The following is a 17,824-nucleotide window of genomic DNA, read 5'->3' as shown; positions in this document are numbered from 1 at the left end:
ACATTCCTATACCATTAGGTCCCATTCCTCCCCCTAACCATTACATTCCTATACCATTAGGTCCCATTCCTCCCCTAACCATTACATTCCTATACCATTAGGTCTCATTCCTCCCCCTAACCATTACATTCCTATACCATTAGGTCCCCTAACCATTACATTCCTATACCATTAGGTCCCATTCCTTCCCCTTACCATTACATTCCTATACCATTAGGTCCCATTCCTCCCCCTTACCATTACATTCCTATACCATTAGGTCCCCCTTACCATTACATTCCTATACCATTAGGTCTCATTCCTCCCCCTAACCATTACATTCCTATACCATTAGGTCCCCTAACCATTACATTCCTATACCATTAGGTCCCATTCCTTCCCCTTACCATTACATTCCTATACCATTAGGTCCCCCTAACCATTACATTCCTATACCATTAGGTCCCATTCCTTCCCCTAACCATTACATTCCTATACCATTAGGTCCCATTCCTCCCCCTTACCATTACATTCCTATACCATTAGGTCCCATTCCTCCCCTAACCATTACATTCCTATACCATTAGGTCCCATTCCCCCCTAACCATTACATTCCTATACCATTAGGTCTCATTCCTCCCCCTAACCATTACATTCCTATACCATTAGGTCCCCCTAACCATTACATTCCTATACCATTAGGTCCCATTCCTTCCCCTTACCATTACATTCCTATACCATTAGGTCCCATTCCTCCCCTTACCATTACATTCCTATACCATTAGGTCCCCCTTACCATTACATTCCTATACCATTAGGTCTCATTCCTCCCCCTAACCATTACATTCCTATACCATTAGGTCCCCTAACCATTACATTCCTATACCATTAGGTCCCATTCCTTCCCTAACCATTACATTCCTATACCATTAGGTCCCATTCCTCCCCTTACCATTACATTCCTATACCATTAGGTCTCATTCCTCCCCTTACCATTACATTCCTATACCATTAGGTCCCATTCCTTCCCCTTACCATTACATTCCTATACCATTAGGTCCCATTCCTCCCCTGACCATTACATTCCTATACCATTAGGTCCCCTAACCATTACATTCCTACACCATTAGGTCCCATTCCTCCCCTAACCATTACATTCCTATACCATTAGGTCCCCCTAACCATTACATTCCTATACCATTAGGTCCCCCTAACCATTACATTCCTATACCATTAGGTCCCATTCCTCCCCCTAACCATTACATTCCTATACCATTAGGTCCCATTCCTTCCCCTAACCATTACATTCCTATACCATTAGGTCCCCCTTACCATTACATTCCTATACCATTAGGTCCCATTCCTCCCCCTTACCATTACATTCCTATACCATTAGGTCCCATTCCTCCCCCTTACCATTACATTCCTATACCATTAGGTCCCCCTAACCATTACATTCCTATACCATTAGGTCCCATTCCTCCCCCTAACCATTACATTCCTATACCATTAGGTCCCATTCCTTCCCCTTACCATTACATTCCTATACCATTAGGTCTCATTCCTCCCCCTTACCATTACATTCCTATACCATTAGGTCCCCCTAACCATTACATTCCTATACCATTAGGTCCCCCTAACCATTACATTCCTATACCATTAGGTCCCATTCCTCCCCCTAACCATTACATTCCTATACCATTAGGTCCCATTCCTCCCCCTTACCATTACATTCCTATACCATTAGGTCCCATTCCTCCCCCTTACCATTACATTCCTATACCATTAGGTCTCATTCCTCCCCCTTACCATTACATTCCTATACCATTAGGTCCCCCTAACCATTACATTCCTATACCATTAGGTCTCATTCCTCCCCCTTACCATTACATTCCTATACCATTAGGTCTCATTCCTCCCCTAACCATTACATTCCTATACCATTAGGTCTCATTCCTCCCCCTTACCATTACATTCCTATACCATTAGGTCTCATTCCTCCCCCTAACCATTACATTCCTATACCATTAGGTCCCCCTAACCATTACATTCCTATGCCATTAGGTCTCATTCCTCCCCCTTACCATTACATTCCTATACCATTAGGTCCCCCTAACCATTACATTCCTATACCATTAGGTCCCATTCCTGCCCCTTACCATTACATTCCTATACCATTAGGTCTCATTCCTCCCCCTTACCATTACATTCCTATACCATTAGGTCCCCCTTACCATTACATTCCTATACCATTAGCTCCCATTCCTCCCCCTAACCATTACATTCCTATACCATTAGGTCCCATTCCTCCCCCTTACCATTACATTCCTATACCATTAGGTCCCATTCCTCCCCCTTACCATTACATTCCTATACCATTAGGTCCCCCTTACCATTACATTCCTATACCATTAGGTCCCATTCCTCCCCCTTACCATTACATTCCTATACCATTAGGTCCCATTCCTCCCCCTAACCATTACATTCCTATACCATTAGGTCCCATTCCTCCCCTTACCATTACATTCCTATACCATTAGGTCCCATTCCTCCCCTTACCATTACATTCCTATACCATTAGGTCCCATTCCTCCCCTAACCATTACATTCCTATACCATTAGGTCCCATTCCTCCCCCTTACCATTACATTCCTATACCATTAGGTCCCATTCCTCCCCCTTACCATTACATTCCTATACCATTAGGTCCCATTCCTCCCCCTTACCATTACATTCCTATACCATTAGGTCCCATTCCTCCCCCTTACCATTACATTCCTATACCATTAGGTCCCCCTTACCATTACATTCCTATACCATTAGGTCCCATTCCTCCCCCTAACCATTACATTCCTATACCATTAGCTCCCATTCCTCCCCCTAACCATTACATTCCTATACCATTAGGTCCCATTCCTCCCCCTAACCATTACATTCCTATACCATTAGGTCCCATTCCTCCCCCTTACCATTACATTCCTATGCCATTAGGTCCCATTCCTCCCCCTTACCATTACATTCCTATACCAGTAGGTCCCCCTAACCATTACATTCCTATACCATTAGGTCCCATTCCTCCCCCTTACCATTACATTCCTATACCATTAGGTCTCATTCCTCCCCCTTACCATTACATTCCTATACCATTAGGTCCCCCTAACCATTACATTCCTATACCATTAGGTCCCATTCCTCCCCCTTACCATTACATTCCTATACCATTAGGTCTCATTCCTCCCCCTTACCATTACATTCCTATACCATTAGGTCCCCCTTACCATTACATTCCTATACCATTAGCTCCCATTCCTCCCCCTAACCATTACATTCCTATACCATTAGGTCCCCCTTACCATTACATTCCTATACCATTAGGTCCCCCTTACCATTACATTCCTATACCATTAGGTCCCCCTAACCATTACATTCCTATACCATTAGGTCCCATTCCTCCCCCTAACCATTACATTCCTATACCATTAGGTCCCATTCCTCCCCCTTACCATTACATTCCTATACCATCAGGTCCCATTCCTCCCCCTTACCATTACATTCCTATACCATTAGGTCCCCCTAACCATTACATTCCTATACCATTAGGTCCCATTCCTCCCCCTAACCATTACATTCCTATACCATTAGGTCCCATTCCTCCCCCTAACCATTACATTCCTATACCATTAGGTCCCATTCCTCCCCCTAACCATTACATTCCTATACCATTAGGTCCCCCTAACCATTACATTCCTATACCATTAGGTCCCATTCCTCCCCCTTACCATTACATTCCTATACCATGAGGTCCCATTCCTCCCCCTAACCATTACATTCCTATACCATTAGGTCCCCCTAACCATTACATTCCTATACCATTAGGTCCCATTCCTCCCCCTAACCATTACATTCCTATACCATTAGGTCCCCCTAACCATTACATTCCTATACCATTAGGTCCCATTCCTCCCCCTTACCATTACATTCCTATACCATGAGGTCCCATTCCTCCCCCTTATCATTAAGTCCACATCCCCCCATGTCTACCGCCACCTTTTTCTGCCAGTCTTGATGCTGCTGTGGATATGGTTACCAAGGTAACGTCTCCAGTGGCTTTCAGGTTACAGTAGTTTATAATGTTGTTGCATGATGGGAGAACACACACACACAGGGTACAGTATTATACAGCATTGCTGCAAGGAGGAGTGGAACATTGGCACTAGGCAGCCTGATATCTTCTAGAGGAGTGATATATTGGTACTAGGCAGCCTGATATCTTCCAGAGGAGTGATATATTGGCACTAGGCAGCCTGATATCTTCTAGAGGAGTGATATATTGGTACTAGGCAGCCTGATATCTTCCAGAGGAGTGATATATTGGTACTAGGCAGCCTGATATCTTCCAGAGGAGTGATATATTGGTACTAGGCAGCCTGATATCTTCCAGAGGAGTGATATATTGGCACTAGGCAGCCTGATATCTTCCAGAGGAGTGATATATTGGCACTAGGCAGCCTGATATCTTCTAGAGGAGTGATATATTGGTACTAGGCAGCCTGATATCTTCCAGAGGAGTGATATATTGGTACTAGGCAGCCTGATATCTTCCAGAGGAGTGATATATTGGCACTAGGCAGCCTGATATCTTCCAGAGGAGTGATATATTGGCACTAGGCAGCCTGATATCTTCTAGAGGAGTGATATATTGGCACTAGGCAGCCTGATATCTTCTAGAGGAGTGATATATTGGCACTAGGCAGCCTGATATCTTCCAGAGGAGTGATATATTGGCACTGGGCAGACTGATATCTTCTAGAGGAGTGATATATTGGCACTAGGCAGCCTGATATCTTCCAGAGGAGTGATATATTGGCACTAGGCAGCCTGATATCTTCTAGAGGAGTGATATATTGGCACTAGGCAGCCTGATATCTTCCAGAGGAGTGATATATTGACACTAGGCAGCCTGATATCTTCCAGAGGAATGATATATTGGCACTAGGCAGCCTGATACCTTCCAGAGGAGTGCTATTTTGGCACTAGGCAGCCTGATATCTTCTAGAGGAGTGATATTTTGGCACTAGGCAGCCTGATATCTTCCAGAGGAGTGATATATTGGCACTGGCAGCCTGATATCTTCCAGAGGAGTGATATATTGGCACTAGGCAGCCTGATATCTTCTAGAGGAGTGATATATTGGCACTAGGCAGCCTGATATCTTCCAGAGGAGTGATATATTGGTACTAGGCAGCCTGATATCTTCTAGAGGAGTGATATATTGGCACTGGGCAGCCTGATATCTTCTAGAGGAGTGATATATTGGCACTAGGCAGCCTGATATCTTCCAGAGGAGTGATATATTGGCACTAGGCAGCCTGATATCTTCTAGAGGAGTGATATATTGGCACTAGGCAGCCTGATATCTTCCAGAGGAGTGATATATTGGCACTAGGCAGCCTGATATCTTCCAGAGGAGTGATATATTGGCACTAGGCAGCCTGATATCTTCCAGAGGAGTGATATATTGGTACTAGGCAGCCTGATATCTTCCAGAGGAGTGATATATTGGCACTAGGCAGCCTGATATCTTCCAGAGGAGTGATATATTGGCACTAGGCAGCCTGATATCTTCCAGAGGAGTGATATATTGGCACTAGGCAGCCTGATATCTTCTAGAGGAGTGATATATTGGCACTAGGCAGCCTGATATCTTCCAGAGGAGTGATATATTGGCACTAGGCAGCCTGATATCTTCCAGAGGAGTGATATATTGGCACTAGGCAGCCTGATATCTTCTAGAGGAGTGATATATTGGCACTGGGCAGCCTGATATAATAATATAATATACGCCATTTAGCAGACGCTTTTATCCAAAGCGACTTACAGTCATGTGTGCATACATTCTACGTATGGGTGGTCCCGGGGATCGAACCCACTACCCTGGCGTTACAAGCGCCATGCTCTACCAACTGAGCTACAGAAGGACCTAAGGAGTTATATATTGGCACTAGTCAACCTGGTATCTTCTAGAGGAGTGATATATTGGCACTGGTCAACCTGGTATCTTCTATAGGAGTGATATATTGGCACTAGTCAACCTGGTATCTTCTATAGGAGTGATATATTGGCACCAGTCAACCTGGTATCTTCTAGAGGAGTTATATGTTGGCATAGGGTTGGTTATTATTTTGAAGAGTAAGAGTAAACAGCAATGATACTGGCTTTTCTTTTCTTTTCAGTTAACTTCACAAACATGACCAAATACCTCTTCGCAGTGATAAGGAAGCACATAACTGTAGACTACTTACAGTGTGCTACAGTCAGATTTAAAAACATACGAAAATATTACAGTGTTGTGCACATTGTCCTTTAGCAGCCGGTGTTAAAGGTGCTACGATTCATCTAATGAGAGTAACTTTTTTTTTTGGTCATCACGTGTAAAATCTCACTTAACTTCAAAACTTCACGTTAGAAAATCGATGCAACACCAAACCGTCTTGCCCGTTGAACGGTACTGCTGAATGAGAACAGTCTTACTTAGAAATAGTTGCTTCAATGTGTTACACATAGAGTGGCTTGGATGTATAGAGAGAAAGAGACCAAGGCAGGGCAAAGACGGCAGCACGTTCTGGCCGGGAACGGTAGGTAGACTAGTGGTTAGAGTGTAGGGACGGCAGGTACTCTAGTGGTTAGAGTGTAGGGACGGCAGGTACTCTAGTGGTTAGAGTGTAGGGACGGTAGGTAGACTAGTGGTTAGAGTGTAGGGACGGCAGGTACTCTAGTGGTTAGAGTGTAGGGACGGTAGGTAGACTAGTGGTTAGAGTGTAGGGACGGCAGGTACTCTAGTGGTTAGAGTGTAGGGACGGCAGGTACTCTAGTGGTTAGAGTGTAGGGACGGCAGGTAGACTAGTGGTTAGAGTGTAGGGACGGCAGGTACTCTAGTGGTTAGAGTGTAGGGACGGCAGGTAGCCTAGTGGTTAGAGTGTAGGGACGGTAGGTAGTCTAGTGGTTAGAGTGTAGGGACGGCAGGTACTCTAGTGGTTAGAGTGTAGGGACGGTAGGTAGACTAGTGGTTAGAGTGTAGGGACGGCAGGTACTCTAGTGGTTAGAGTGTAGGGACGGCAGGTACTCTAGTGGTTAGAGTGTAGGGACGGCAGGTAGCCTAGTGGTTAGAGTGTAGGGACGGCAGGTAGCCTAGTGGTTAGAGTGTAGGGCGGCAGGGCAGCCTAGTGGTTAGAGTGTAGGGACGGTAGGGTAGCCTAGTGGTTAGAGTGTAGGGACGGCAGGGCAGCCTAGTGGTTAGAGTGCAGGGACGGTAGGGTAGCCTAGTGGTTAGAGTGTAGGGACGGCAGGTAGACTAGTGGTTAGAGTGTAGGGACGGCAGGTACTCTAGTGGTTAGAGTGTAGGGACGGCAGGTAGCCTAGTGGTTAGAGTGTAGGGACGGTAGGTAGACTAGTGGTTAGAGTGTAGGGACGGCAGGTACTCTAGTGGTTAGAGTGTAGGGACGGTAGGTAGCCTAGTGGTTAGAGTGTAGGGACGGCAGGTACTCTAGTGGTTAGAGTGTAGGGACGGCAGGTACTCTAGTGGTTAGAGTGTAGGGACGGCAGGTACTCTAGTGGTTAGAGTGTAGGGACGGCAGGTAGCCTAGTGGTTAGAGTGTAGAGGCGGCAGGGCAGCCTAGTGGTTAGAGTGTAGGGACGGCAGGGTAGTCTAGTGGTTAGAGTGTAGGGACGGCAGGTAGCCTAGTGGTTAGAGTGTAGAGGCGGCAGGGTAGCCTAGTGGTTAGAGTGTAGGGACGGTAGGTAGCCTAGTGGTTAGAGTGCAGGGACGGTAGGGTAGCCTAGTGGTTAGAGTGTAGGGACGGCAGGTAGCCTAGTGGTTAGAGTGTAGAGGTGGCAGGGTAGCCTAGTGGTTAGAGTGTAGGGATGGCAGGTAGCCTAGTGGTTAGAGTGTAGGGACGGCAGGTACTCTAGTGGTTAGAGTGTAGGGACGGCAGGTAGCCTAGTGGTTAGAGTGTAGGGACGGCAGGTAGCCTAGTGGTTAGAGTGTAGGGACGGCAGGTAGCCTAGTGGTTAGAGTGTAGGGACGGCAGGTAGCCTAGTGGTTAGAGTGTAGGGACGGCAGGTACTCTAGTGGTTAGAGTGTAGGGACGGCAGGTAGCCTAGTGGTTAGAGTGTAGGGACGGCAGGTAGCCTAGTGGTTAGAGTGTAGGGACGGCAGGTACTCTAGTGGTTAGAGTGTAGGGACGGCAGGTAGCCTAGTGGTTAGAGTGTAGGGACGGCAGGTAGCCTAGTGGTTAGAGTGTAGGGACGGCAGGTAGCCTAGTGGTTAGAGTGTAGGGACGGCAGGTAGCCTCGTGGTTAGAGGGTAGGGACGGCAGGTAGCCTAGTGGTTAGAGTGTAGGGCGGCAGGTACTCTAGTGGTTAGAGTGTAGGGACGGCAGGTAGCCTAGTGGTTAGAGTGTAGGGGAGGCAGGGTAGCCTAGTGGTTAGAGTGTAGGGATGGCAGGTAGCCTAGTGGTTAGAGTGTAGGGACGGCAGGTAGCCTCGTGGTTAGAGTGTAGGGACGGCAGGTAGCGTATTGGTTAGAGTGTAGGGACGGCAGGTAGCCTAGTGGTTAGAGTGTAGGGACGGCAGGTAGCCTATTGGTTAGAGTGTAGGGGCGGCAGGTAGCCTAGTGGTTAGAGTGTAGGGGACGGCAGGTAGCCTAGTGGTTAGAGTGTAGGGACGGCAGGTAGCCAGTGGTTAGAGTGTAGGGACGGTAGGTAGCCTATTGGTTAGAGTGTAGGGACGGCAGGTAGCCTAGTGGTTAGAGTGTAGGGACGGCAGATAGCCTAGTGGTTAGAGTGTAGGGACGGCAGGTAGCCTAGTGGTTAGAGTGTAGGGACGGCAGGTAGCCTAGTGGTTAGAGTGTAGGGACGGCAGGTAGCCTAGTGGTTAGAGTGTAGGGACGGCAGGTAGCCTAGTGGTTAGAGTGTAGGGACGGCAGGTAGCCTAGTGGTTAGAGTGTAGGGGCGGCAGGTAGCCTAGTGGTTAGAGTGTAGGGGCGGCAGGTAGCCTAGTGGTTAGAGTGTAGGGACGGCAGGTAGCCTAGTGGTTAGAGTGTAGGGACGGCAGGTAGCCTAGTGGGTAGAGTGTAGGGACGGCAGGTAGCCTAGTGGTTAGAGTGTAGGGACGGCAGGTAGCCTAGTGGGTAGAGTGTAGGCACGGCAGGTAGCCTAGTGGGTAGAGTGTAGGGACGGCAGGTAGCCTAGTGGGTAGAGTGTAGGGACGGCAGGTAGCCTAGTGGGTAGAGTGTAGGGACGGCAGGTAGTCTAGTGGGTAGAGTGTAGGGACGGCAGGGTAGCCTAGTGGTTAGAGGGGAGGCAGGTAGCCTAGTGGTTAGAGTGTAGGGACGGCAGGTAGCCTAGTGGGTAGAGTGTAGGGACGGCAGGGTAGCCTAGTGGTTAGAGTGTAGGGACGGTAGGTAGCCTAGTGGTTAGAGTGTAGGGACGGTAGGTAGCCTAGTGGTTAGAGTGTAGGGACGGCAGGTAGCCTAGTGGTTAGAGTGTAGGGACGGCAGGTAGTCTAGTGGTTAGAGTGTAGGGACGGTAGGTAGCCTAGTGGTTAGAGTGTAGGGACGGTAGGTAGCCTAGTGGTTAGAGTGTAGGGACGGCAGGCAGCCTAGTGGTTAGAGTGTAGGGACGGCAGGTAGCCTAGTGGTTAGAGTGTAGGGACGGCAGGTAGCCTAGTGGTTAGAGTGTAGGGACGGCAGGTAGCCTAGTGGTTAGAGTGTAAGGACGGCAGGTAGCCTAGTGGTTAGAGTGTAGGGACGGTAGGTAGCCTAGTGGTTAGAGTGTAGGGACGGTAGGTAGCCTAGTGGTTAGAGTGTAGGGACGGCAGGTACTCTAGTGGTTAGAGTGTAGGGACGGCAGGTAGCCTAGTGGTTAGAGTGTAGGGACGGCAGGTAGCCTAGTGGTTAGAGTGTAGGGGCGGCAGGGCAGCCTAGTGGTTAGAGTGTAGGGACGGCAGGGTAGTTTAGTGGTTAGAGTGTAGGGACGGTAGGTAGCCTAGTGGTTAGAGTGTAGGGGCGGCAGGGTAGCCTAGTGGTTAGAGTGTAGGGACGGTAGGTAGCCTAGTGGTTAGAGTGCAGGGACGGTAGGGTAGCCTAGTGGTTAGAGTGTAGGGACGGCAGGTAGCCTAGTGGTTAGAGTGTAGAGGTGGCAGGGTAGCCTAGTGGTTAGAGTGTAGGGATGGCAGGTAGCCTAGTGGTTAGAGTGTAGGGACGGCAGGTACTCTAGTGGTTAGAGTGTAGGGACGGCAGGTAGCCTAGTGGTTAGAGTGTAGGGACGGCAGGTAGCCTAGTGGTTAGAGTGTAGGGACGGCAGGTAGCCTAGTGGTTAGAGTGTAGGGACGGCAGGTAGCCTAGTGGTTAGAGTGTAGGGACGGCAGGTACTCTAGTGGTTAGAGTGTAGGGACGGCAGGTAGCCTAGTGGTTAGAGTGTAGGGACGGCAGGTAGCCTAGTGGTTAGAGTGTAGGGACGGCAGGTACTCTAGTGGTTAGAGTGTAGGGACGGCAGGTAGCCTAGTGGTTAGAGTGTAGGGACGGCAGGTAGCCTAGTGGTTAGAGTGTAGGGACGGCAGGTAGCCTAGTGGTTAGAGTGTAGGGACGGCAGGTAGCCTAGTGGTTAGAGTGTAGGGACGGCAGGTAGCCTAGTGGTTAGAGTGTAGGGACGGCAGGTACTCTAGTGGTTAGAGTGTAGGGACGGCAGGTAGCCTAGTGGTTAGAGTGTAGAGGTGGCAGGGTAGCCTAGTGGTTAGAGTGTAGGGATGGTAGGTAGACTAGTGGTTAGAGTGTAGGGACGGCAGGTAGCCTCGCGGTTAGAGTGTAGGGACGGCAGGTAGCGTATTGGTTAGAGTGTAGGGACGGCAGGTAGCCTAGTGGTTAGAGTCTAGGGACGGCAGGTAGCCTATTGGTTAGAGTGTAGGGGCGGCAGGTAGCCTAGTGGTTAGAGTGTAGGGACGGCAGGTAGCCTAGTGGTTAGAGTGTAGGGACGGCAGGTAGCCAGTGGTTAGAGTGTAGGGACGGTAGGTAGCCTATTGGTTAGAGTGTAGGGACGGCAGGTAGCCTAGTGGTTAGAGTGTAGGGACGGCAGATAGCCTAGTGGTTAGAGTGTAGGGACGGCAGGTAGCCTAGTGGTTAGAGTGTATGGACGGCAGGTAGCCTAGTGGTTAGAGTGTAGGGACGGCAGGTAGCCTAGTGGTTAGAGTGTAGGGACGGCAGGTAGCCTAGTGGTTAGAGTGTAGGGACGGCAGGTAGCCTAGTGGTTAGAGTGTAGGGGCGGCAGGTAGCCTAGTGGTTAGAGTGTAGGGGCGGCAGGTAGCCTAGTGGTTAGAGTGTAGGGACGGCAGGTAGCCTAGTGGTTAGAGTGTTGGGACGGCAGGTAGCCTAGTGGTTAGAGTGTAGGGACGGCAGGTAGCCTAGTGGTTAGAGTGTAGGGACGGCAGGTAGCCTAGTGGGTAGAGTGTAGGCACGGCAGGTAGCCTAGTGGGTAGAGTGTAGGGACGGCAGGTAGCCTAGTGGGTAGAGTGTAGGGACGGCAGGTAGCCTAGTGGGTAGAGTGTAGGGACGGCAGGTAGTCTAGTGGGTAGAGTGTAGGGACGGCAGGGTAGCCTAGTGGTTAGAGGGGGAGGCAGGTAGCCTAGTGGTTAGAGTGTAGGGACGGCAGGTAGCCTAGTGGGTAGAGTGTAGGGACGGCAGGGTAGCCTAGTGGTTAGAGTGTAGGGACGGTAGGTAGCCTAGTGGTTAGAGTGTAGGGACGGTAGGTAGCCTAGTGGTTAGAGTGTAGGGACGGCAGGTAGCCTAGTGGTTAGAGTGTAGGGACGGCAGGTAGTCTAGTGGTTAGAGTGTAGGGACGGTAGGTAGCCTAGTGGTTAGAGTGTAGGGACGGTAGGTAGCCTAGTGGTTAGAGTGTAGGGGACGACAGGCAGCCTAGTGGTTAGAGTGTAGGGACGGCAGGTAGCCTAGTGGTTAGAGTGTAGGGACGGCAGGTAGCCTAGTGGTTAGAGTGTAGGGACGGCAGGTAGCCTAGTGGTTAGAGTGTAAGGACGGCAGGTAGCCTAGTGGTTAGAGTGTAGGGACGGTAGGTAGCCTAGTGGTCAGAGTGTAAGGACGGCAGGTAGCCTAGTGGTTAGAGTGTAGGGATGGTAGGTAGCCTAGTGGTTAGAGTGTAGGGACAGTAGGTAGCCTAGTGGTTAGAGTGTAGGGACGGCAGGTAGCCTAGTGGTTAGAGTGTAGGGACAGTAGGTAGCCTAGTGGTTAGAGTGTAGGGACGGCAGGTAGCCTAGTGGTTAGAGTGTAGGGACGGCAGGTAGCCTATTGGTTAGAGTGTAGGGACGGCAGGTAGCCTAGTGGTTAGAGTGTAGGGACGGCAGGTAGCCTATTGGTTAGAGTGTAGGGGCGGCAGGTAGCCTAGTGGTTAGAGTGTAGGGACGGCAGGTAGCCTAGTGGTTAGAGTGTAGGGACGGCAGGTAGCCGAGTGGTTAGAGTGTAGGGACGGTAGGTAGCCTATTGGTTAGAGTGTAGGGACGGCAGGTAGCCTAGTGGTTAGAGTGTAGGGACGGCAGATAGCCTAGTGGTTAGAGTGTAGGGACGGCAGGTAGCCTAGTGGTTAGAGTGTATGGACGGCAGGTAGCCTAGTGGTTAGAGTGTAGGGACGGCAGGTAGCCTAGTGGGTAGAGTGTAGGGACGGCAGATAGCCTAGTGGTTAGAGTGTAGGGGCGGCAGGTAGCGTAGTGGTTAGAGTGTAGGGCGGCAGGTAGCCTAGTGGTTAGAGTGTAGGGACGGCAGGTAGCCTAGTGGTTAGAGTGTAGGGACGGCAGGTAGCCTAGTGGGTAGAGTGTAGGGACGGCAGGTAGCCTAGTGGTTAGAGTGTAGGGACGGCAGGTAGCCTAGTGGTTAGAGTGTAGGGGAGGCAGGGTAGCCTAGTGGTTAGAGTGTAGGGACGGCAGGTAGCCTCGTGGTTAGAGTGTAGGGACGGCAGGTAGCCTAGTGGTTAGAGTGTAGGGACGGCAGGTAGCCTAGTGGTTAGAGTGTAGGGACGGCAGGTAGCCTATTGGTTAGAGTGTAGGGCGGCAGGTAGCCTAGTGGTTAGAGTGTAGGGACGGCAGGTAGCCTAGTGGTTAGAGTGTAGGGACGGCAGGTAGCCAGTGGTTAGAGTGTAGGGACGGTAGGTAGCCTATTGGTTAGAGTGTAGGGAAGGCAGGTAGCCTAGTGGTTAGAGTGTAGGGACGGCAGATAGCCTAGTGGTTAGAGTGTAGGGACAGCAGGTAGCCTAGTGGTTAGAGTGTATGGACGGCAGGTAGCCTAGTGGTTAGAGTGTAGGGACGGCAGGTAGCCTAGTGGGTAGAGTGTAGGGACGGCAGATAGCCTAGTGGTTAGAGTGTAGGGCGGCAGGTAGCCTAGTGGTTAGAGTGTAGGGGCGGCAGGTAGCCTAGTGGTTAGAGTGTAGGGACGGCAGGTAGCCTAGTGGTTAGAGTGTAGGGACGGCAGGTAGCCTAGTGGGTAGAGTGTAGGGACGGCAGGTAGCCTAGTGGTTAGAGTGTAGGGACGGCAGGTAGCCTAGTGGGTAGAGTGTAGGCACGGCAGGTAGCCTAGTGGGTAGAGTGTAGGGACGGCAGGTAGCCTAGTGGGTAGAGTGTAGGGACGGCAGGTAGCCTAGTGGGTAGAGTGTAGGGACGGCAGGTAGTCTAGTGGGTAGAGTGTAGGGACGGCAGGGTAGCCTAGTGGTTAGAGGGGAGGCAGGTAGCCTAGTGGTTAGAGTGTAGGGACGGCAGGTAGCCTAGTGGGTAGAGTGTAGGGACGGCAGGGTAGCCTAGTGGTTAGAGTGTAGGGACGGTAGGTAGCCTAGTGGTTAGAGTGTAGGGACGGTAGGTAGCCTAGTGGTTAGAGTGTAGGGACGGCAGGTAGCCTAGTGGTTAGAGTGTAGGGACGGCAGGTAGCCTCGTGGTTAGAGTGCAGGGACGGCAGGTAGCCTATTGGTTAGAGTGTAGGGACGGCAGGTAGCCTAGTGGTTAGAGTGTAGGGACGGCAGGTAGCCTATTGGTTAGAGTGTAGGGGCGGCAGGTAGCCTAGTGGTTAGAGTGTAGGGACGGCAGGTAGCCTAGTGGTTAGAGTGTAGGGACGGCAGGTAGCCGAGTGGTTAGAGTGTAGGGACGGAATGTAGCCTATTGGTTAGAGTGTAGGGACGGCAGGTAGCCTAGTGGTTAGAGTGTAGGGACGGCAGATAGCCTAGTGGTTAGAGTGTAGGGACGGCAGGTAGCCTAGTGGTTAGAGTGTATGGACGGCAGGTAGCCTAGTGGTTAGAGTGTAGGGACGGCAGGTAGCCTAGTGGGTAGAGTGTAGGGACGGCAGATAGCCTAGTGGTTAGAGTGTAGGGGCGGCAGGTAGCCTAGTGGTTAGAGTGTAGGGGCGGCAGGTAGCCTAGTGGTTAGAGTGTAGGGACGGCAGGTAGCCTAGTGGTTAGAGTGTAGGGACGGCAGGTAGCCTAGTGGGTAGAGTGTAGGGACGGCAGGTAGCCTAGTGGTTAGAGTGTAGGGACGGCAGGTAGCCTAGTGGGTAGAGTGTAGGCACGGCAGGTAGCCTAGTGGGTAGAGTGTAGGGACGGCAGGTAGCCTAGTGGGTAGAGTGTAGGGACGGCAGGTAGCCTAGTGGGTAGAGTGTAGGGACGGCAGGTAGTATAGTGGGTAGAGTGTAGGGACGGCAGGGTAGCCTAGTGGTTAGAGTGTAGGGACGGTAGGTAGCCTAGTGGTTAGAGTGTAGGGACGGCAGGCAGCCTAGTGGTTAGAGTGTAGGGACGGCAGGTAGCCTAGTGGTTAGAGTGTAGGGACGGCAGGTAGCCTAGTGGTTAGAGTGTAGGGACGGCAGGTAGCCTAGTGGTTAGAGTGTAAGGACGGCAGGTAGCCTAGTGGTTAGAGTGTAGGGACGGTAGGTAGCCTAGTGGTCAGAGTGTAAGGACGGCAGGTAGCCTAGTGGTTAGAGTGTAGGGATGGTAGGTAGCCTAGTGGTTAGAGTGTAGGGACGGTAGGTAGCCTAGTGGTTAGAGTGTAGGGACGGCAGGTAGCCTAGTGGTTAGAGTGTAGGGACGGCAGGTAGTCTAGTGGTTAGAGTGTAGGGACGGTAGGTAGCCTAGTGGTTAGAGTGTAGGGACGGTAGGTAGCCTAGTGGTTAGAGTGTAGGGACGGCAGGCAGCCTAGTGGTTAGAGTGTAGGGACGGCAGGTAGCCTAGTGGTTAGAGTGTAGGGACGGCAGGTAGCCTAGTGGTTAGAGTGTAGGGACGGCAGGTAGCCTAGTGGTTAGAGTGTAAGGACGGCAGGTAGCCTAGTGGTTAGAGTGTAGGGACGGTAGGTAGCCTAGTGGTCAGAGTGTAAGGACGGCAGGTAGCCTAGTGGTTAGAGTGTAGGGATGGTAGGTAGCCTAGTGGTTAGAGTGTAGGGACAGTAGGTAGCCTAGTGGTTAGAGTGTAGGGACGGCAGGTAGCCTAGTGGTTAGAGTGTAGGGACAGTAGGTAGCCTAGTGGTTAGAGTGTAGGGACGGCAGGTAGCCTAGTGGTTAGAGTGTAGGGACGGCAGGTAGCCTAGTGGTTAGAGTGTAGGGACGGCAGGTAGCCTCGTGGTTAGAGTGTAGGGACGGCAGGTAGCCTATTGGTTAGAGTGTAGGGACGGCAGGTAGCCTAGTGGTTAGAGTGTAGGGACGGCAGGTAGCCTATTGGTTAGAGTGTAGGGGCGGCAGGTAGCCTAGTGGTTAGAGTGTAGGGACGGCAGGTAGCCTAGTGGTTAGAGTGTAGGGACGGCAGGTAGCCAGTGGTTAGAGTGTAGGGACGGTAGGTAGCCTATTGGTTAGAGTGTAGGGACGGCAGGTAGCCTAGTGGTTAGAGTGTAGGGACGGCAGATAGCCTAGTGGTTAGAGTGTAGGGACGGCAGGTAGCCTAGTGGTTAGAGTGTATGGACGGCAGGTAGCCTAGTGGTTAGAGTGTAGGGACGGCAGGTAGCCTAGTGGGTAGAGTGTAGGGACGGCAGATAGCCTAGTGGTTAGAGTGTAGGGGCGGCAGGTAGCCTAGTGGTTAGAGTGTAGGGGCGGCAGGTAGCCTAGTGGTTAGAGTGTAGGGGCGGCAGGTAGCCTAGTGGTTAGAGTGTAGGGACGGCAGGTAGCCTAGTGGGTAGAGTGTAGGGACGGCAGGTAGCCTAGTGGTTAGAGTGTAGGGACGGCAGGTAGCCTAGTGGGTAGAGTGTAGGGACGGCAGGTAGCCTAGTGGGTAGAGTGTAGGGACGGCAGGTAGCCTAGTGGGTAGAGTGTAGGGACGGCAGGTAGCCTAGTGGGTAGAGTGTAGGGACGGCAGGTAGTCTAGTGGGTAGAGTGTAGGGACGGCAGGGTAGCCTAGTGGTTAGAGGGGGAGGCAGGTAGCCTAGTGGTTAGAGTGTAGGGACGGCAGGTAGCCTAGTGGGTAGAGTGTAGGGACGGCAGGGTAGCCTAGTGGTTAGAGTGTAGGGACGGTAGGTAGCCTAGTGGTTAGAGTGTAGGGACGGTAGGTAGCCTAGTGGTTAGAGTGTAGGGACGGCAGGTAGCCTAGTGGTTAGAGTGTAGGGACGGCAGGTAGTCTAGTGGTTAGAGTGTAGGGACGGTAGGTAGCCTAGTGGTTAGAGTGTAGGGACGGTAGGTAGCCTAGTGGTTAGAGTGTAGGGACGGCAGGCAGCCTAGTGGTTAGAGTGTAGGGACGGCAGGTAGCCTAGTGGTTAGAGTGTAGGGACGGCAGGTAGCCTAGTGGTTAGAGTGTAGGGACGGCAGGTAGCCTAGTGGTTAGAGTGTAAGGACGGCAGGTAGCCTAGTGGTTAGAGTGTAGGGACGGTAGGTAGCCTAGTGGTTAGAGTGTAAGGACGGCAGGTAGCGTAGTGGTTAGAGTGTAGGGACGGTAGGTAGCCTAGTGGTTAGAGTGTAGGGACAGTAGGTAGCCTAGTGGTTAGAGTGTAGGGACGGCAGGTAGCCTAGTGGTTAGAGTGTATGGACGGCAGGTAGCCTAGTGGGTAGAGTGTAGGGACGGCAGATAGCCTAGTGGTTAGAGTGTAGGGACGGCAGGTAGCCTAGTGGTTAGAGTGTAGGGACGGCAGGTAGCCTAGTGGTTAGAGTGTAGGGACGGCAGGTAGCCTAGTGGTTAGAGTGTAGGGACGGCAGGTAGCCTAGTGGTTAGAGTGTAGGGACGGCAGGTAGCCTAGTGGTTAGAGTGTAGGGACGGCAGGTAGCCTAGTGGTTAGAGTGTAGGGACGGCAGGTAGCCTAGTGGTTAGAGTGTAGGGACGGCAGGTAGCCTAGTGGTTAGAGTGTAGGGACGGCAGGTAGTCTAGTGGTTAGAGTGTAGGGACGGCAGGGTAGTCTAGTGGTTAGAGTGTAGGGACGGCAGGGTAGCCTAGTGGTTAGAGTGTAGGGACGGCAGGTAGCCTTGTGGTTAGAGTGTAGGGACGGTAGGTAGCCTAGTGGGTAGAGTGTAGGGACGGTAGGTAGCCTAGTGGTTAGAGTGTAGGGACGGCAGGTAGCCTATTGGTTAGAGTATAGGGACGGCAGGTAGCCTAGTGGGTAGAGTGTAGGGACGGCAGGTAGCCTTGTGGTTAGAGCATTGGTCAGTTCAAACCCCCGAGCTGACAAAGTACAAATCTGTCGTTCTGCCCCTGAACAGGCAGTTAACCCACTGTTCCCAGGCCGTCATTGAAAATAAGAATTTGTTCTTAACTGACTTGCCTCGTTAAATAAAGGTTAAATAAAGGTTAAATAAAGGTTAAATAAAGGTTAAATAAAGGTTAAATAAAGGTTAAATAAAGGAGGA

At 51.1% G+C, this 17,824-nt stretch overlaps 1 long non-coding RNA gene across 7 annotated transcripts; it reads left to right on the top strand.

Moving 5' to 3' along the window:
* The first annotated feature begins 6,949 nt into the window (after positions 1 to 6,949).
* Positions 6,950 to 17,568, top strand: LOC127915672 (uncharacterized). Of its 7 annotated transcripts, none has more exons than XR_008091587.1 (5): positions 6,950 to 6,970; positions 9,536 to 9,567; positions 11,779 to 11,874; positions 15,039 to 15,134; positions 16,572 to 17,025. It is a non-coding gene; the product is annotated as an uncharacterized LOC127915672 (long non-coding RNA). The 7 variants fall into 7 exon arrangements; XR_008091589.1 differs by lacking the exon at positions 6,950 to 6,970 and adding an exon at positions 17,308 to 17,568 and having other exon boundaries at positions 9,415 to 9,567; positions 16,572 to 16,635; XR_008091577.1 differs by lacking the exon at positions 6,950 to 6,970 and having other exon boundaries at positions 9,415 to 9,567; positions 11,811 to 11,874; positions 15,071 to 15,134.
* The last annotated feature ends 256 nt before the right edge of the window (positions 17,569 to 17,824 follow it).

The sequence above is a fragment of the Oncorhynchus keta genome, chromosome 3 (genome assembly GCF_023373465.1).
Source record: "Oncorhynchus keta strain PuntledgeMale-10-30-2019 chromosome 3, Oket_V2, whole genome shotgun sequence".
In the NCBI taxonomy this organism is placed as follows: domain Eukaryota; kingdom Metazoa; phylum Chordata; class Actinopteri; order Salmoniformes; family Salmonidae; genus Oncorhynchus; species Oncorhynchus keta.
This window is presented reverse-complemented; position numbering and strand designations above follow the sequence as displayed.